Raw genomic sequence first — 21,692 nt, 5'->3', positions numbered from 1 at the left:
TCATCCAGTCGCCAATCTTTGAGAGCAAGAGGGTGAATCAAACCAAAGGACAAATGGAACAGAGCGTTGGAGAGTGAAGGTGAAGAGAATTCCATATGACTGGAGGCCAGCTCCCTGACCTTCTACCGGCACTTCTGCAGCCAGTGGTGGGGGAAGTAAGACTGACACTAGCTGTTTATCATGCTTTAAGACCAGAATGTAAAATGAAAACCATTACTACCTCTCAGGATGCAAAGAATGTATAAGAAAGGATTAAATCAATTGAAGATGTTATCTCAATGGGAGAAGGAATTCCAATTAAATTGAAGTCTTAAAAAAAAAAAGCCTGCCTGTTTCAAAAGACTGATAGAGACATATATCTGATGAGTCAACTTGGTCTTTTCAAGGCCTTACCCAGGCCCCTCTTTTATTTATGCTTGTGATTAGAGGGATAAAGAGCTCATGAGAGTTGCTATCTACCAAATCCAACCATGCTGCCTTAGAAGTCACTTTCTGAGTCCGCAGATAATTCTTGCATCAAATAAGTTGATACAAGACACCAAAAGTTAGTAGGATCAGACTGGAGTTAAATCCACTGCATTCACTAAAACTTCCCAGACTGTCTCTAGCATGTGTTGGGGTTTAAGGGATGACCCCACAGATGGCAGCCCACCAAGCTGCCCCGTCCCTGGGATTCTTCAGGCAACAACGCTGGAGTGGGTTGCCATTTCCTTCTCCAATGCATGAAAGTGAAAAGTGAAAGTGAAGTTGCTCAGTCGTGTCTGACTCTTAGTGACCCCATGGATTGCAGCCTACCAGGCTCCTCCATCCATGGGATTTTCCAGGCAAGAGTACTGCAGTGGGGTGCATTGCCTTCCCCCAAAGAAATATGTGGGAAAAATCCATGCCTCAGGGGACTGGTGGCGTGGTGTGCTGGCAAGAGGCAAATACAACAAAAGAGGACAGAATATAATTAATTGAAAGGCAGTGTGGTATAGTGGAGTCAATCTGCAGGCAGACAGGCTTAGTTTGCCTCCGTATGACTGTGGGCTAGCTATTTAACCAGAGCTTTAGTTTTCATATCTGAAAAGTGGAAATAAGAGAGTCAACTTTATGTTTGAAATGATAGACATTTTCCTAGGAAACATTCAATTCAAAACACTAAGCATTCAATTCATAAGGACTGTGAAACAAATGCTACTGAAGATAAAATAAAGTCCCCAGGTGAGAGGCAAAAAATAACTAGATTAATAGGAATACCTATACAGGCTGGAATATTTGAAGATTGTACCTCAGAGTTCAGAGCCAAGTTGGCCCTAAAGTATGAACAAAGGTGAGTAAAGCAAAAATGTGACACATTTAAGAGTCACTAAGGGAACAATCTTCAGACCTTCAGAGTTGCAGGCTGTTTTACTTTGGCCTTGAGGACAAGTGATGACATTTAAATGAATACATTTGTCCATATTCCCCAAATGACTTAGCCATGAGCCTCAGTGGTTATGGTTACTGTGGAACTGGTGCAGCTTTGCCTCATCAAGAATGCCAGATGTAATGTAATTTTAATGACTTCCATTGTGTTTGAGGCTTCCTTCCTAAGATCTAGCATCTCATTGCACATTTAAACTGACCTGAATATACTAATGAAGATTAATTGTTCATTGATTAAGAAAAGATGAATCACCCTATTACTGATGTGAACTGTCTGTCCTAACATAAAAGTGTATTGAACTTCAAAAATACTGGCCCAGATATGGTAGAAAGCTCCATTCAATCGTCTTCCATTTTACTTTGATAGTAATGGTAACAAAATATTTGTTCCTTTTGGAAAAAAAATTATTTAATAGAAGCTTTTAGAGTTTTCTCTAGAAAAAATTTACACATAGTGATTGAGTACAGTAGAGGTTTTTTGTTTTTTGTTTAAATCAGTACCTTTAAAATTATTATTAATATTTTTTTTGTCAAAAGTGGAGTAAATGTGTTCCTATGAATCAAACTCAGTAAGTTTTATTGTTTAGGATTGCATTAAGCTTCAGGTAAATAGAAACCTGAACACAGTGGCTTAACCCAATAAGGGATTAATTTTTCTCATCTAATAGGGATCCTAGGGAACTCAGAAATAAGCTCTACTCTCCCCCTCCCCGCTTTTTGTGGATCTGAGTGTGATATTTGACTTCATGGTTGCAGGATGGCTGCTGTACTAATGTGAATTACGTCTGCATTCCAGGCAAGAAGAAGGACAAAGGCCAAAAATTCCTGTGCTATTTGAATCAGTCTATTTTTAAAAGGCAGGCAATAGCTTTTTCTGCTGCTAAGTCACTTCAGTCGTGTCCGACTCTGTGTGACCCCATAGACGGCAGCCCACCAGGCTCCCTCGTCCCTGGGGTTCTCCGGGCAAGAACACTGGAGTGGGTTGCCATTTCCTTCTCCAATGCATGGAAGTGAAAAGTGAAAGGGAAGTTGCTCAGTTGTGTCTGACTCTTCCCGACCCCATGGACTGCAGCCTACCAGGCTCCTCCGTCCATGGGATTTTCTAGGCAAGAGTACTGGAGTGGGTTGCCATCTCCTTCTCCGTAGCTTTTTCTAGGAGTCACATATGTACCTATATCTCCAATATACTTTTGCTTAAATCTCTGTGGTTGAACCTGTATCTCTGGAAACAGCCATTCATTGTTTCCAGGAAACCTGGGAAACTTTTTTATTAGTTTTTAGCTGGACACATTGCTGTTTCAAACAAACTCAGAGTTGATCTGTTGATTAGCATAGTTAATGGGATTGGATTTCCCTCCCAGGCTTCTCCTTCAGCAGAGATTCTATGAAAGTTGGTGTGACACATGAAGACTCCATGCAGAGTTCCAAACAAAGAATTGGCAAGGAAGGTGGGATTGTGCTATGCACGGTTACCAAGCATAGAATGCTTGACTGGGATGGAAGGACTTCTGAACTTCAAGTTCAGTTCTGTTTCTCTCTTAGGTAAAATAGTCTCTCCATTGTCCCCAGGCAGATTTCCCTCTTACAGAGAACAGCCTTCTTTATTTTAGCAGTATGTTTCCCTGGCATATGTGACATAGACATGGAATCTACATAGGAAAGCGCCACGCAAAAACTATTGCCTCTAGAGGTGGAAAAATTTAGGGCTAAAATGCAATGTTGCCACTAGTTAGCTGTTTTATACCCAGGGCAAATTTTTATATCTTACTATATCTCTATTTTCTGATCTGTCAAATGATAGCATCCTTTCTGATAGTTTAAATGAGTTAATACATGTACAGTGTTTAGAAAAGCATGTTTCACATAGTAAACATGTAGCATTAGCTATTATTTAATTCAATACATTTTCTTTTACCGTAAAACAAAAATATGTGATTGATTTCTAACATTTGAGAATTCATCTATTGGGAAGAAAGATTATATAAAAGTTCTTGAAACCAATTCTAAGGTTTAAGTAACTGCATAGTTGGGTAGTTACCTCTGAGGACACTTTTTGTGACTTTGCATTGTTGTTTCTCTTTCTAGATGAGCATAAATAAAACTCCCTGAATTTGAGCACTGGATCTTCTGCCTCTTTGTATATGCAAGGTCTATGTTAGGTGTGCTTAATGTGATAGACACTCAGTATATATTTATTGATAATTATTGATTATTATGGGAAATTGAACTAATTAAAAGATCATTGTAAATTGATTAGGATAATCAAAATATTCTTCATGAATTATGACAGCTATGATCTGTAAGAAATTCCAAGAATCACTTAGCAGAAAAAGGAAGAACACATCATTTTGTAGGGATGGATAGGGCAAGGTGTGATGGGATACTGCATGAATAGGACACTGGCAGAAAGTGTACAGTATAGATAGTGCTTGACACTGGTTTGTTTGATCTTGGATGTGATGGGGAAGTGGAGAAGCTGGTTTTACCACTTGGTTGAAGACTTTAAATATCTTCTAAATAATTTGGAGTCAGATTTGATCCAAGAGGCAGGGAAAACAGTTTCAGATACTTTCATAGGAACACATGAAGAATGTTGTATTTTAAGAAGATTAAGTAGTAGAATTCATAATTAATAAAATTTAAAAAGGAAATAGACCTACTAGGAGGTGATCAAAGTCCAGAGAGAATGTCTTATGGAGTGCAACTTTTCTTCAAAGGTCTGAGATGAGAAGTAGTCTCAATTTCTTTTTGAGGGCATAATGGTGGCTTCAAAAGGCATCCTAGTCTCTCCTAAATTCCCTGAGGAATTCTAAGCATTTTTCTAAACACTCAAAATCACTTAGGAGAGAATTACTCTTCTTAAATACAGAAAAATAGATCTCAAAGTAGGAAAAAATCATTTGCTAGTATTTATACATTTTTAAAAACCTAACTTATTTTTAAAAGTATTTATTTGCCTGTTTTTTAGTGGTATGAATACTTTTTGAATTTTATTTTACAGAGCTGAATTATTATATGAAAATTCTTGAAAGGATTTTGTCCTTTCTTTATGCATTTCAGCTTCCCCACTAACCTATTGTCCCTTGAAGTAAGTGCTGTGTACTTTTTCACCTTCTGTATTGTTAATAGTGATGGGTTTAATTACTCCAGAAATTCAGTGGAACAAAATCTTTCCAAATTCTTTCTTAAGGTGCTTCCAAATCCATAAATGTTTCTTTGTTTGGCTTATATTTGCTAAGCAAATATTTACTGGTTATGTAGCAATGAATGAAATAGATATAATTCATGCCCTTTTAGAATTTACTATCTAGATTATTATACTGGCCATACAAAGTAAACAGAGAAACAGTCAGGAATTCTGATAAGTTATGAAGAAATTGAACAAAATTCTGTGATGGAGAAGTGTAGGACTGTATAAGCATGAGAGGTGTTGGATCTACCTTAATGGAGAGGTTGGTCACCTCTAAAGAAGCCATGTTTAAACTGGTGTTAAATGTCCATCAACAGAGAAGTGGATAAAGAAGATTTGGTACATACATACAATGGAATAGTATTCAGCCATTAAAGAGAACAAAATACTGCCATTTGCAGCAACATGGGTAGACCTAGAGATTGTTATACTGAGTAGAGTAAGTCATACCTAGACAAATGTCATATGATATCACTTATATGTGGAATCTTAAAAAAAGGATGCAGTGAACAAATTTACAAAACCAAAGAGTTATGGATGTAGAAACAAGCTTATGGTTACCAGGGGATAAGGACAGGTGAAGGGAAAAATTAGGAGATTTGGACGGATATACATATATACATATATATGTATACTATTGTCTATAAAATAGATAACTAATGAGAACTTGCTGTATGGCGCAGGAAAGATTACTCAATACTTTGTAAAGGCCTCTATGGGAAATAATTCTAAAAATAAAAAAGTCTGGATATATGTATATCTATAACTGATTCACTTTGTTGTATACCTGAAACTAACACAGGGTTATAAATCAACTATTGGTTGTTCAGTCACCCAGTCATATCTGACTCTTTTGTGACCCCATGGGCTGCAGCACTCCAGGCCTTCCTGTCTCTCACCATCTCCTGGAGTTTGCCCAAGTTTATGTCCATTGTATCAGTGATGCCATCCAGTTATCTCATCCTCTGGTGCCCTCTTCTCCTTTTGCCCTCAATCTTTCCCAGGATCAGGGAGTTTTCCAATGAGTTGACTGTTCATATCAGGAGACCAAATTACTGGAACTCAGCTTCAGCATCAGTCCTTCCAATGAGTACTCAGGGTTGATTTCCTTTAAGATTGACTGGTCTGATCTCCTTACTGTCAAGGGACGCTCAAGTGTCTTCTCCAGCACACAGTTCAAAAAGCATCATTTTTTGTGCTCTGCCTTCTTTACGGTCCACCTCTTACAACTGTACATCACCACTGGGAAGACCATAGTCTTGACTATACAGACCTTTGTCGGCAGAGTGATGTCTCTGCTTTTCAACTGTTTATCATAGCTTTTCTGCCAAGAAGCCATTGTCTTCTGATTTCATGGCTGGTCCCAACATCCGCAGTGATTTTAGAGCCCAAGAAGAAGAAATCTGTCATTGCTTGCAACTTTTCCCCTTCTATTTGCCATAAAGTAATGGGGCCGAGTGCCATGATCTTAGTTTTTATAATATTTAGTTTTAAGACAGCTTTTTCAATCTCCTCCTTCACTCTCATCAAGAGGTTCTTTAGTTTGCCTTCACTTTCTGCCATTAGAGTGGTATCATCCGCATATCTGAGGTTGTTAATATGTCTCCTGCCTATCTTGATTCTAGCTTATAACTCATCCTTGCCTGGCATTACCCACAACATGCTAAGCATATAAGTTAAAAGAGTGAGACAGACAGCTCTGTTGTGCTCCTTTCTCAGTCTTGAACCAAACCAATCAGTTGTTCCATACAGGGTTTTAACTGTTGCTTCTTGACCCACAAACAGGTTTCTTAGGAGACAGGTAAGATGGTCTGGTATTTCCATCTCCTTAAGAGCTTTCCACAGTTTGTTATGATCCACACAGTTAAAGAATTTAGTGTAGTTGATGAAACAGAGGTAATGTTTTTTCTCAAATTCTCTTGCTTTGTCTGTGATCCAGTGGATGTTGGCAATTTGATCTCTGGTTCCTCTGCCTTTTCTAAACATAGCTTGAAGGTCTGGAAGCTCTTGGTTTGTGTAATGCTGAAGTCTAGCAGTCAAAATTTTAAGCACGACCTTACTAGCATGGGAGATGAGTGCAAGTCTCGGACAGTTTGAACGTTCTTTAGTACTGCCCTCATTGGGAATTGGAATGTGGACCTTTGCCAGTCCTGTGGCCACTGCTGAGTTTTCCAAATTTGTTGGCATATTGAGTGCAGCACTTTCACAGCATCATCTTTTAGGATTTGAAATAGCTGAACTGGAATTCTGTCACCTCTGCTAGCTTTGTTTGCAGTGATGTTTTCTAAGGCCCTCTTGACTTTGCATTCCAGGATTTCTGGTCTAGGTGAGTCTGGCTCTAGGTGAGTGATCACACCATCATGCTTATCTGGGTCATGAAGATTTTTTGTATAGCTTTTCTGTGTATTCTTGCCACCTCTTCTTCAGCTTCTGTTGGGTCCATACCATTTCTGTCCCTTTTTGTGTCCATCTTAGAATGAAATGTTCCCTTTGTATCTCTGATTTTCTTGAAGAAATCTAATCCCTTGAATTTATTCATAACCTTCCCTGCATATTCAGAGGGGATTTGATTTAAGTCATATGTGGCTGGCCTAGTGGTTTCCCCCACTTTATTTAATTTAAGCCTGAATTTTGCAATGAGAAGCTGATGATCTGAGCCACAGTCAGCTCCAGGTCTTGTTTTTGGTGACTACAGCTTCTCTATCTTTGGCTACAAAGAATGTAAACGATTTGATTTCGGTACTGACCATTTGGTGATATCCATGTATAATGTCATCTCTTGTGTTGTTGAAAAAGGGTGTTTGATATGACTAGTGCATTCTCTTGGCAGAATTCAGTTAGCCTTTGCCCTGCTTCATTTTGTACTCCAAGGCCAAACTTGGCTGTTACTGCAGGTATCTCTTAGCTTCCTACTTTTACATTCCAATACCCAATGATGAATATAACTTTTTTTTTTTTTTGGTATTTAGTTTTCAGAAGTCTGCTAGGTCTTCATAGAACGTAGATCAATGTCAGCTTCTTCAGCACCAATAGTAGAGGCATAGACTTCAATTATTGTAACGTTGAATGGCTTGCCTTGGAAACTGACCGAGATCATTCTTTCATTTTTGTGGATGCACCCAAGTACTGCATTTTCGACTCTTTCATTGATTATGAGGGCTACTCCATTTCTTCTATGGGATTTTTGCCCACAATAGTAGATATAATGGTCATCTGAATTAAATTCACCCATTTCTGTTTAGTTCACTGATTCTTAAGATGTTGATGTTTATTCTTACCATCTCCTGCTTGACTATGTCCAATTTACCTTGATTCATGGATCTAACATTCCAGGTTCCTATGCAATATTATTCTTTGCAGCATCGAATTTTACTTTCATCACCAACTGGGAATCGTTTCTGCTTTGGCCCAGCTGCTTTATTCTTTCTAGAGCTATTAGTGGTTATCCTCCACTATTCCCCATTAGACACCTTCCAACCTTGGAGACTCAACTTAACTTTTGGTGTCATATCTTTTTTTCTTTTTATGCAGTTCATGAGGTTCTCATGGCAAGTATACTGGGGTGGTTTGCCATTCCCTCCTCCAGTAGTTTTTTTCAACTAGACTCCAGTAAAAACAAATTTTTTAATGAAAAAATAAATAAAAAGATAAAGGAGCTCGCCTTGTAAAGATTTGGCATACTTAAATGTAGTGGTTGAAGAAGATCTGTATTGAACATTTAATGACAGGACAATTTACAGAAGTATGGACAGAATTAAGAATAATCAACAAGAGAAGGCAAAAATCAACAGCAATGAATTGTTACCACTCATTGGCCTGAAGGAGTAAGAGCTAGAGGACATAATCCAGGATGAATGTAGCTGTAGCTATAAGAAAAAGGAACTATGGCTTTGAGAAGAGGACAGTCACACTGCAGTCCAGCAAACAGTAGCCAAGACAGAAAATCCTGCGATCTCTCTCTCTTCTAAAGTGTATGGAAACTCAATTTAAAGGACAGTTTAGATTGAATTTGCAAAACATTTTTTAAAAGAACAAAGTTGGAATATTTGTTTTTATTTTAAGACTCTTTATAAAGTGATATTAATCAAGACAATGTGGTGAAAAGGAAAATACAGAAAAAAAGAACAAATCCTCACATATATATGGTTAATTGGTCATCTGATTTTCAACAAAGGGGTAAGACTATATGTGGGAAAACCATACTCTTTTCAACAAATGACTCTGAACAATGATATATAGTTGTTCCAGGATTATCTGTCTGTGTATGTGTGTGTGTATTTATGTATCTCTCTTGGAGAAGGGAGTGAAAACCCACTCCAGTATTCCTGTCTGGAGGATGCCACGGACAGAGGAGCCTGGTGTGTTTAAAGTCCATGGGGTCACAAAGAGTCAGACATGACCAAGCGACCAGCACTTTCACTTCATGTATCTATGTATCTTTCATCTGTCTATTCTTTCATCTACCTATTGAGAGAGAATGACACAGAGAGACAAAGAGACACAGTGAGAGTCTAAACTCTATCTTTATCTCTCACCACACATAATAGTAAATTATTTGAGGGGAATCACAGACTTACGCATAAAAGTTCAAATCATGAACTTCCAAAATAAAACATTAAATGAAAACATTTTGTCTTCCTGGAGAAGGAAATGGCAACCCACTCCAGTGTTCTTGCCTGGAGAATCCTAGGGACGGGGGTAACCCCAGTGGGCCGCCGTCTATGGGGTCACACAGAGGCAGACATGACTGAAGTGACTTAGCAGATAGGCAAATCTCTTCAAGCACCCAAAACAATGATCTTTTAAAGAAAATGTTAGACTTCATCAAAATTAAAACTTCTTTTCATCAAAAATCATCATTAGGAAAACAAATAGGCAAGTCAAAAAATGGGAGAAAGTATTTGCAAAAATTATGACTGGCTCCTATCAGAAATGTATATAGAACCCCTCAAGAATAAAAATGCAACCAACCCAGTTAAAAACAGGCAAAATACTGGAATAGATGCTCCTCAAAGGAAGGTATATACCTGATAAGTACATGAAAAAGTACTCATATTATTTGTCATCAGGAAAGTGCAAGTAAAACCAGGTGAGATCTCATTATCTCCCCACCAGATTGTCTGAAAATAAAGAGGAGAAACTAGCGCTGTCATACATTTGGTGGAGTATAAAATGGTATAATGACTCAGGAAAAATCTCTAGTAACTTAATATAAAGATAAACATATGCCTACCCTATGACCCTGAAATTCCATTCCTAGATATTCTTCCTAGATAAATGAAAGCCTAGGTCAACAAAATTTTTGTACAGAAATGCTCACTATAGCTCAATTCAGAGTAGTACAAAACTGGACAAGAGGATGGAAAGCTGAACCTTTGTATATTCATACAATGGAAAGATTTCAGCAATAAACAGAATGAACAACTGATTCAAGCACCAACATGGATAAATTCTTCTTAACATTATGCTGTGTAAAAGGAAGCTTTATACCAAGAGTCATATCGTATAATTTGCTTATATGAATTTTAAGAACAGGCAAAACAAATACATGATGAAAATAATCATGTAGTAATTGCCTCTGGAGCTGTTTGCAGTGGAGATTGACTGAGAAGGGACATGAGAGAAATTTTCTAGAGTTACATTTTCTTTATTTTGATAGGGATTTTGGTTATCCAAGTATAAAAAATTTCAAAACTCAAAGAATGGCACAGTTAAGATTTATGTAATTCATGATACATAAATTTTACCTAAAATAAAATAGTTAATCAGATAGTAAACTCTGGTTAATGATCTACATGCTGAAATGTTTAGAGGTGGCATATACTGATGTCTGCAACTAACTTTGAATTACAACAAAATATGAATTGATAGATAAATAGAAGGCTAGTTTGATGGATAGATATGTAATATGTCAAAATAGAAAAATATTAATTGTAGAATATCAGTGTTACTATATGGGTGGTTACAATTCTTTCAACTTTCCTGTATGTTTGGAAATTTTTATAATTAAATTTTGGGACAAATTACAGGGAATGGTTGAAAGATTCTAGATAAATTCCTCCCTTCAGTTTCAATCATTTTACAATGATATATCAGAGTTGGAATTATGAGAAAAGCAACCTCTTATAAGAATATTCAATAACCATTTTAGTGAAGCATGTAAATGACCCTTCTATTCCAAGATTGACCTGCCCTGTGTACTATTTTTAACCTATGAAATTGGTAATGGCAAAGTGGCTTAACTGTATATGAGCTCAATATGAGATCAAGTCAAAAGTGAATTAAAAATGTTGTATTTAGATCTGGAACTAGGGACTTAAATTCCTAAAGATTAACTATATTAATTCCACCAAATTTGCAGCATTGAGGCAGAGCAACCATTCAGGTTTGGAAATATAGTTAATAGGCCATTATTGTGTCTGTATTCACTCTTTTAGGTTATATATTTCTCCCTGTCTGATGGAGGTATTATTTTAAAGACTGGACTGTTGAAAGTCTACAGTTAATTTATATTGAATCTAGTATCACTTGATATAGTTGCATAGAAAACCAGAAGTTTCTAGAAAACATATTTTCAATGATAAGGTTTTATGGGATACCACATGTGTTTTGACATTTCGTTTCAGGGTTGCTGAGAGCTGGTTTCCTAGCCTACCTGTGACTCTATTTGCAGGAATAATAGACTATTTCTCAGTTATTGCTTTCTAGGAATAAGCCTTTTCTTCCAAAGAAGTCACCTTTGAAATGGAGCACATAATTCTACTGAAAAGATCATACTTGAGAGGTTATTGTACTACATGCTTTCATCCTCTCACACCATTTTTATTAAAGCCACTCTTCTCTTGGAGAATGGGACTAGGGAAGTCAGAGAGGGATGGAAACCTAGAAAACAACCCAAGAAACAGACTACTATCACCACTTCTATAACACACAGAGTTTTCTGGAACTTTGTCAAATGCTCTATCCCTCTGTTTTGCAGGTGGTTAGAGTCATAATTTGAGCCTAAAAAATGTTGTGGCTGGAAATCAAAAGTTAAAAACACCATTAATTATTTACAGGCCTATATTCTGACAAGAGCATTCTTTGGATCAGAGATGAGTTAAGAATCACTTAACAAATAAGCAACCTAGCAGTTTCTTTTTACAGTTCTTGATGGGGCTAAAGAAATAAAAAAGAGACAAGACTTTATTATCTAAATGTGCAGATCTTTTATTTAAAAATATTACTATATCATATAAAGCATTATCTCATGACCAAACATGTAAAGTAAAAAAAAAAAAATTCGATGACCACATAAAAATAGAGATAATCATTTGAACTAAGTGTGACAGCCGCATAGTAAGGAAAACTTATGTATTTTTGTTCATCTCAATCTATATGCCTTTTGGCTATCATACTGAGAGAAATAATTTTTGTTCTTTTCAACCTCTCTTCCTTTTGGCCATTGTAGACAAATATGAATTCCTCCTAAGTAGGTCACAAATAAGCAATGATGCTGCTCATTTCTGTTTTAACAGCAGCACAGGAACAGATAAGCCATATTTTAGAGAGAGGCTTCTGGGTACCAGTTAGAGCAAATGTAAGAATCCAGGCATGATGAGTTTCTACTTTATTCTTTACCCCCCACATGAAAAGTTCTTTGCCCCTAGCCTTGCCTCAGGCCAAAGCCATGAGGCCATAGCCTAAAGCTCCTGATGAATCCTTGTAGACATCTGTGGTCAGAGTTTCTTCAGCAAATTCAGCACAGAACAAATGCTTTACACTTGATGTCTGCCTCTTGAAAGCTTAGGGCAAAGATATCTCTGCAAAGATAGAAAAAAATAAATTTGGAATAATGCTTATATGGTCATTTTTCACTTCTTCCCATTTGTGTAAGGAGCATACACTAAATATTGTATCGCCTAGCAGGAAGTCAAACACAAGAGCCCAATGTGTCTTAAATAAAATAAGAGGCATGTTCACTTAGAGATCGTGAGTGATAATTCAACATGAAAATCTGGGGGCAAGGAAATGATCTTGGGAGCCCGTGGGCAATCCTGGAGAACTGGCACATGGGCAGTCAGCAACCTGGCTTGCCTTCATTACCAATGGGACACACATTGCCTTTTTCCTCCTGTCTTTATTCATTTTTCAACAGCCTGCCACATGCAATATGCCAAATCTCATATAAAAAAAGCCCTGTACACACACGCACACACAGACACATACACACACTGGAACTGAAGAACCTTCAGCAGATCCAGGCATAGACAGTAAAAACAGCCATCTGCACTGAAGCTCAGGATTTATTCAGTTACACTTGCCCGAGTTATTTGTTTGGCTTTGCAATGTAAAGAGTTCTGTTTTATTGTTGGAACTTTTCATGCTGTCGAGTTGTTTTCAAAACTCTTTCCCCAGATGCATTTGGCATTTATCAACAGCAAGCAAGCACTAGCAGTGAAACTCAAAAATGTGTGTGCCTCACATGGGCACCAAAATCTTTACCCAGGTCACTTGCCAGAATCAGACTAAGAGTCCCGGTATTTAATGGAGAGGTTAAAAAAAGTTTACAGGTTTAATGCCTGTGGCACACTGATCATCTTTCAAGGTTCTGAGGATTAAAGTATATGAGATTCTTTTGAGCAAGTTTGAACAGGGTGTGGGGAAGCGCGAATGGCAGGTGGCTGATCTATGAAATGTCAAGCTTCTGAACATGATATTATGAACAGCCAACTTAGATTTCATGTTTGATTCTGAGGATTTTTGTGTTGCTAGAATCAAGTCCAGAAGTGTAGTCAACTCTTCACATTTATATGAAGTAAGCCTTTTTAGTAGTATGTATGCTTTCTACTAAATTACATCATTGCTCTCATACAGTACTATTTGTGAATGTAGCTATTGTCCTCAAACGATCACTATCATTTGTGACAAAAAGGTAAAATATAATAATCATTGAAATTCTTTGTTGTAAATCCTCTATTCTTATTTGCAGTCGTAATGCTGATAGAATTTAAATCAAAATGGAAAGATTTTGTGTTCTATATCAGAATATAGTATCATATCAAAAGAAGCCTGTCACATGCCCTCTTAAATTTAAAGTACAAAGAACATAAAAAGTACACACATTTTGGAAATTCCATGATCAGTGATGAATTCAGTACTTTGGGTGCAAGCTTTGTTTGATATAAGCCTGCTGTAACTGTTTCATACATAAACACAGATTGATATGTATGTATGTATAAGTGTTTCTAATCTCTATCTCTGAATATTGATCACCTTAGTAGTAGCTGGGCATATTTTATCCTGGATCTAACTTATAATGATTATGGAAACTCTAGTTTTTCCTCCAGAAATCTATCTGCATTTGAATATTTTAAACAACCTTTAATTTGTCCCAGTCAGAAATATTTTACTATGTAAAAGAACCAAGCAGAGGACTGCTTACCTAGAGCTTATCCAAAAATTTACACATTTAAAAAGGCTTTTTTTCTCTTCCCTCTTCCTCCCTCCCTTCCTTCCTTCTATCCAGGTGCCAGTATTTGGCTAGTGTTTAAACATAAACTACCTTTTCACTTTTCCAGAAAAGAATGCAAAAGGAAGTTTAAAAAAATTATCACATAAAATTATGTATAAGTAAAGTCCTCGGAGAAGGCAATGGCACCCCACTGCAATACTCTTGCCTGGAAAATCCCATGGACAGAGGAGCCTGGTGGGCTGCAGTCCACGGGGTCGCTAAGAGTCAGACATGACTGAGCGACTTCACTTTGACTTTTCAGTTTCATGCATTGGAGAAGGAAATGGCAACCCACTCCAGTGTTGTTGCCTGGAGAATCCCAGGGACGGGGGAGCCTGGTGGGCTGCCATCTATGGGGTCGCACAGAGTCAGACACAACTGAAGCGACTTAGCAGCAGCAGCAGTGAAGTCCTATATGGGCTTCCCTGGTGGGTCAGACAGTAAAGAATTTGCACACAATGCAGGAGACCTGGATTTGGTTCCTGGTTGGGCAGATCCCCTGAAGAAGGGAATGGCTACCCACTCTAGTATTCTCGCCTGGAGAATCCATGGACAGAGGAGACTGGTGGGCTATAGATCATGGGGTCGCAAAAAGTCAGACATGGCTGAATGACTAACACTTTCATTTTCAAAGTCCTATATGACAAGCATGCCTATTAAAACTAACCAGAATGCTCCCAACTGTAAAATTAGGCAAAATGCCATGCTGATATGCATAATCATACAGTCACCTAACTAGCATTTACCCTCTTGGTGTTTTCCCTTCCTTCCTTTCCTTTCCGTTGAATGATGCAATGTCTCAGATTCAGACTGAAAAAAGGTACCCATAGGTAACACAGCATAGATGACCCTATTATATTCTTGTTTCCCCAAATGCTTGACAGAGGACAACTGCCTTTGTTGAGAGCACTGGCAGGTTTTTGTTTTTCCTGGAGAAATCCCGAGAGACTTGGTCAGTCCTGGTGCTTGGTTAGAAAGTGCACTATGGCCTAAGAAAGATGCTTTTCTTTTTCAAGACAGTAGAAATCCAGGAATTTCTCTGGTTTGTGAGAAGGAAAAGGAGAAACAACCTACAGGAGCAAGTCTTGGTTTGGTATGGGGCCCCTGATTTCCTCTGTTCCCCATTTCCTCTATTTCTTTTCCAGTGTGAATTTGAAACATGGTGGGCTATATCATGATTCTTAAGTGACTCTTTGGTATCAATAGGTTCATGGAGCTGAGTAGCCAGAACTATCCTAGCTGTGATGTTGACATCCCAGCAAACTGCTGCAGATGTTCAGAGTTCTAAGACCTAGACTGAAGTAAGAATGGGATGCATACCACAGCCATCTATGAATGCATTGCTTTACATCTGTTCAGCTTTGCTTTTCTATGAGTAAACAATGACCACTGCTAATTTATATGCTTTCTGAAAATATTGCTTTTTTTTAGATAAAAAATGTGACTTCTTTGTGTCATAAAACTGCTGCTGGATAGATGGATAATTTGCATATATCCTGGTAACATTTAAACCAAGAAAGACAGTGAATTAATTGTATTTTAGTTAGATTAATTGAATTAAACTGCAGCTGATGAGATGGCTATTTGGAATGTGAAACAAACAAGCAAACATAAAAGTATTGTTTGCTGTTTAATGTATACTGGGGCATCTATCGTGTCCCAGTCCCTGACATTTGTTTGCTCAAAAACAATTACTCAATGCCTGCTGTGGACTAGGCACTGTGTTAGCTATTTGGGTTATAATGATAAAATATACCTAGCAAGAGAAATGTGTAAATATCAAGAAGAGTTCAGGGAAAAATGAAAACTAAAACAAGAAATTTAGGAATTTGACCCTTCACTGTGTTAAAAAATACTAGGAGACTTTGAGTTGTTTGACAGATGGAGAAAATTAAGGGTTGGCTTCATAAATTCCTCCAAATGTTTGAAGTATGTTTATAGAGGACATTTCGTGTTTACAGACAATAGTGTGAGTAGGTCAGATTGGTTGCAAATAAAAATTGTGTTTTACTTGACAAACTTCTTGACTTTATACCTAGCATGGGCTTTTAAGGAAGGATATGAATTATCCCTCCTTCATTTGAAGATGTGAGCTGTGGGCTTCCTTCCCACTCTGTCTTAGAATATTTAGAATTTGTCTGCAGAGAGACAGAAGGACTGGACCAGATGGTCCTTTCCAGCTTCACTGATTCTTTGATACACATGTTGGAAAACAGATTTTGTCCCAAAAGTAAGATGCCATTGCTTCATTCTTTATGACCTTTCTTTTCTTCTTGGTACAGAATGAAGTGAGGCTTAGTCAGAAAGAAAGGAATGGAAGATGACAATGAATTTCATAGAATACATACCAGATTCTTTTACCAATGAGGACCTGAGTCATTCATTGCACCACCCTCCTCTTGGGTGGTTAGGCCAGATTTCACTCAGAGATGAAGCAACTCATCTCAGGGACAGTTCCCTTCTATTGCAGCATTGCTCTTTGCAATGCCATGATTAAGGTTCTGTCACTGTTTGTGTTATAAACTTCTATTTCCTGGAATTTATAACCTAAAGCTGAAAATTCCTACTAGGCTGGATATTGGAAACTACAATCTGATCTTATTAGCTGTTGTTTTTTTCCCCCCCTTTCTTCTTTAAAAAAATAACTACAGCTGAGCTTAAAGAGGGCCAGAGATTGAGCAAATTAGTGGAGGATTTCCCATTAAATTTCAACTCAGTTTTGCTTAATGAAGTTCCAGCTTGTAGATTCTGAGCCTTTGCAGGTCAGATATATGCTTTATAGGACAATTTAGAAATAAATCAAGTCTTGGAGGTTGTATCTCCAAGGAAGAGAGTGAAAAAGTTGGTTTAAAACTCAACATTCAGAAAACTAAGATCATGGCATCTGGTCCCATCACTTCATGGCAAATAGATGGGGAAACAATGGAAACAGTGACAGAATTTATTTTGGGGAGGCTCCAAAATCACTGCAGATGGTGACTGCAGCCATGAAATTAAAAGATGCTTGCTCCTTAGAAGAAAAGCTAAGACCAACCTAGACAGCGTATTAAAAAGCAGAGACATTATTTTGCCAACAAAGGTCCATCTAGTCAAGGCTATGGTTTTTCCAGTAGTCATGTATGGATGTGAGAGCTGAACTATAGAGAAAACTGAGCGCCCAAGGATTGATTCTTTTGAACTGTGGTGTTGGAGAAGACTCTTGAGAGTCCCTTGGACTGCAAGGAGATCCAACCAGGCAATCCTAAAGGAAATCAGTCCTGAGTATTCATTGGAAGAACTGATGTTGAAGCTGAAACCCCAATACTTTGGCCACTTGATGCAAAGAACTGATTCCTTGGAAAAGAGCCTGATGCTGGGAAATATTGAAGGCAGGAGGAGAAGGGGACAACAGAGGATGAAATGGTTGGATGGCATCACTGACTTGATGGACATGAGTTTGAGCAAGCTTCGGGAGTTGATGATGCACAGAGAAGCCTGGCATGCTGCAGCCCGTGGTGGTGTAGAGTGGGACACGACCGAGTGACTGAACTGAACTGAACTGGAGTTGTATCTCATCTTTACCGTAATGTTTCACCAAATACTTTCTGAGGAAAGGCTATGAATTAAATAACTAAATAGTCCTTTCCTGAAATTTGCGAGTTTATGTAACTAATTTCTTCGCCATTTCTGAGCTGTCATACTCATACAGCTTTATGACACGTCTCTGAAAGTATGGTCCAAAGAGCATCCACTCATGATAGTAAACAAATAGACCTAAAAAGTGAAGAAAATTTGCTGATAAGAACCAATTTATGCTTATGTTGTTTAGTTTTGATAGGAGATTGAATTCATTGAATATTGCATTGCAAAAGCAGAGAACAAGCTATGTAGAAATGCTACCCTAGTACTATTGATCTTTGAATCTAGAAAGCAAAATTGAAATCAATTGACTTCAACTTGGTTTAAAATAAGTGAATAAGTGAATCTTTAAAAAACGTTGGTACTTTTTCTTTGGCACACAAGTCTAGGTGTAAGAGAGATAAGTAAAATTCACAAGGCTATAAAAAACCTGAAAAGGATAAACATTCATTCATTCTTATCTCTTATATTCATGTCTGGATGTATCTGACCCCCAGACCTAAAAAACCTCTACAAATATCACTGTTCTTATACTTTTCCCTTTTTCTCCCCAGGTGGGCATCCCTAGCATTAAATGTGGATCTCTTTGCTTCTGAAACTTTCAATTCTTTATTTTTTACATAAAACCTAGTATTATTTAAAAGTAGATTTTATTTTTTAAAAAAATACATCAATGCATTTTTTTGTGCTAGGAGGGTGATATTTTATGTTTTTTTATGTTCTCTTCTTTTCACTCCACATGAATAGGCTTACCAGTTTTACTTTTTATGCTCAGACCAACACAATTTCATGTGAAGCTGGACAAATTTATTCAACTCCAGTTCAAGCACTGATTTAAAAATAAATAAATAAAGCAAGATCAGGCTAGCTTTGGTTTTTTATATTTTCTTTTATAATAAATTCTCTCTTAAATGATGCCTATGTGTATATTCTGACATAATCATGGGCACAAATGTGCAGTGCCTGAAATCTAAAATGACACTGGAATATCTTTTCTTGCATTAGCATTATTTTAGCATTCCTGCAACAGGGAATGGTTTGGAGAAATACAGAGGCTTTCAGTTTATATATACACCTCTGATTATTATTCCAGTACCTCGAGTTACAGATCCAATTGCATATCATGATGGATGTATCTCTCAGAGCTCAAAAGAAGTGTTGGCAAAGAGAAGGACTCTAAATAAGGCAGCCATGAGAGCCCAAGATGTGAAATTGAAAATCGAATGCCATAGTGTTAAATGATGATCTGGTTTTCCTTTTGATTTCTACTGCAGTAATGGAGTATATATGGCGTCAAGTGTAACATCATGTGTGAAAAGCATACCAGGAATGCAGAACCACGATGGCTGTAACAGTCATATTCCGTCTTAATTCCATTTTAATCAGTGGCTTCAGGAGCCATTTCCTAGGAGGGCAAAGGTGTCATTTATTAAGAAGAAATATATAAATCAGCATGTGTTAAAGAGGCAGAAAAATTAGGCAAAATGCTGGGAAAAGATGAAAGTGGGCCTATTGTTCTCATTTTATTTGCGGTATTGCGACACTGAGGCACAGTCAGACAGTTGCTGACACAATCTTGGAGATTTCAGGGCATATATTGGCAGTTGCTCTATAGAACATTCTTATAAATGTATTTTCATTGGAGAAAACAAAGACACTGTCAATAGCTGGAAACTATTCTATGCTAAACTTAAGAAGCAAACAATAGTCACCTGGTTTTCTTGCATACAGATGGGCTTATAATGGAAATGTTTGGTATACAACAGAAGTTAGTAGACTCTTTCGGCTTCATACCTGGTTGAAAGTAAGAAGGAAAGAATGACAAAAAGGAGATGAAAAGAAAGAGTCATTCACTTGAGATATGATACTGTGTTTTCAGGAGTCTAAATTTAAAGAGAGAGAACTCTTCACTAAGGTGAAATGTATTTGATATTAACAATATCGTGCAAGTTAATGTATTAAAAATGAAGAGGTAGGGAGGGAGAAGGTAGGTACTGGTGGGTGTAGATGTGGCATGAGAGTGCTGTGGGCTGACATAAGAGGTTCTCATTAGGATGAGGGATCATACATACAGGTAGAGGGCCCTATAGGCTTCCCTGGTGGTTCAGATGGTAAAGAATCTACCCGCAATGCAGGAACCTGGGTTCGATCCCTGGGCAGGGAAGATCGCCTGGAGAGGTGAAAGGCTCCCAATTCCAGTATTCTTGCCTGAAGAATTCCATGGACGGAGGAGTCTGGCGGGCTACAATCTGTAGGGGTGCAAAAAGAGTTGGACACAACGGAACGACTAATACTTCCACTTTCAGGGTGCCCCATAGGGGGAAAAAACAAAAGTCAATTTTTATTTTGTTCTCAGATTTGCCTAAAGTTTGCCTTGAACACAGTCCTGGTAAGTTCTAACAAATTGCCCTTAAAATATCAAAACTTTGTTGATTTCTTTTTCAGGTAAATATGCTAGTTAGTGGGCCAATGATGGGTCCAGAGACGAGTTTAGAGCTTGGGTGTCTACAAACTGTCAGCATCTTTGCATGTATTTTCTTAAATGAGAGAATTTAATGGTGTCTGATATTTCTCTACCTTATAAAATGCACTGTCATCAGAGGATAAAAACTATCTGTCCACTTCTAAGAACTCCAAGTTAAATTGGACAATATCAGGTTTATATCTCCTATAGCCCACATGAAAAATTGATAATCATATTTCATACTAATTTGTGGAATTTTTGGTTAGAATAGTGAGTCAGGTCAAAACCTGTTTGTGAAAGTTGTTATTACTTGCTGCTTCCTTAGGAAGGGTTGCTAAGTCTCTTCAGTGATTTTTCCTTCAAAATGTGATAGTTACAGTGTTTAGGGAGTAATCTGGCAAAAGAGAAGTGAAGGAGAATCTTTCCCTTGAAAATAAATATTTCTGTTTATAATGTGCCTGAGTAATTCTCAGAGGAAAATCCTGGAATAAAAATCCAAGGCCTTTGTAGTCTATATCTATATATCTATATGTATATCTATCTGTTTCTATCTCTGTCTATCTATCATCTATTTTTTCCCTTTACAGCTTTTGTCATATACTGAAAAAATATTGTGATCTAAAATTTTCTTCCTTCTGCATTCTCCTTTCTGTAACTTATAGAATTCTCAACTTGAGAACTTATTTTTCTCTTTCAAAATGTTCATTAAAGCACAAATGACTTTCTCCCTTTTGATGTTGCCAGAGAAACTTGAGCACTATGTAATTAAGCTTCTGTTTTAAAATGTTTCTCTCAACAAACACTGGCTTCTAGGGCTAAGACTGCATAATAGATGTTATTAACTGTACATATAAATAGGAAATGTATCTTGCAGTGCATTATATTTGCTGAATGAGTTTGCTTTATTCCAAAGTCATCTCTTTTACTAATGACTCATGGATTTTCTTTCCATTATTTTAAAATAATGTAATCATAGCCTATTCTATAATAATTTGACATATCTTATATTCATATCTGAGCCTATTAATTAGAGACAACATACGTATTTATAATGTGCCTGTATTATTCAAGTTAATCCCTTTAATCCTATTTGAATGGCCAGATAAGAATTAAGCCCTTCAAACATCTTAATAAACAAACATTTAAATTCACCTATTTCCATCTTTGTTCTTGGCACCTATATGGAAAGCTTTTATGATGAGAATTAATAGAGGCAGTAAATAATCAATCTGGGAAGAATAAAATGTGAATTATTTTTCTTTGCAAAGAAGCTATAGATATTTACAAAAGAGTTCTCCCAGTCTCCAGAGGTAGAAAGTCAGATAATGATTTTAAAGAGTTTAGTCACGTCATTAGAAATTAATGATGCAATTATTCTGAGGGCTTAGGATAGTTGCTGGACTCCTATAATGAACCTGTGTTTCTTACAAAATAAGCAAATGCCTCTTTGAAGCCTTTTTAGCCCAAGTCAACTAGGGCAGTACAAGGCCTTCAGGTTTCTCAGAGGGTCCTCCAGCCTA

General features: G+C 37.3%; 1 long non-coding RNA gene across 1 annotated transcript in view; it reads left to right on the top strand.

The window, feature by feature from the left end:
- LOC138443486 (uncharacterized) overlaps positions 1-21,692 on the top strand; it is a 507,027-nt gene that overhangs the window by 214,108 nt on the left and 271,227 nt on the right. The window lies entirely within an intron of this gene.

Source organism: Ovis canadensis, chromosome 7 (assembly GCF_042477335.2).
Source record: "Ovis canadensis isolate MfBH-ARS-UI-01 breed Bighorn chromosome 7, ARS-UI_OviCan_v2, whole genome shotgun sequence".
NCBI classification, from domain to species: Eukaryota; Metazoa; Chordata; class Mammalia; order Artiodactyla; family Bovidae; genus Ovis; species Ovis canadensis.
Note: the sequence above shows the minus strand (reverse complement) of the source record. Positions and strands in the feature narration are given on the sequence as shown.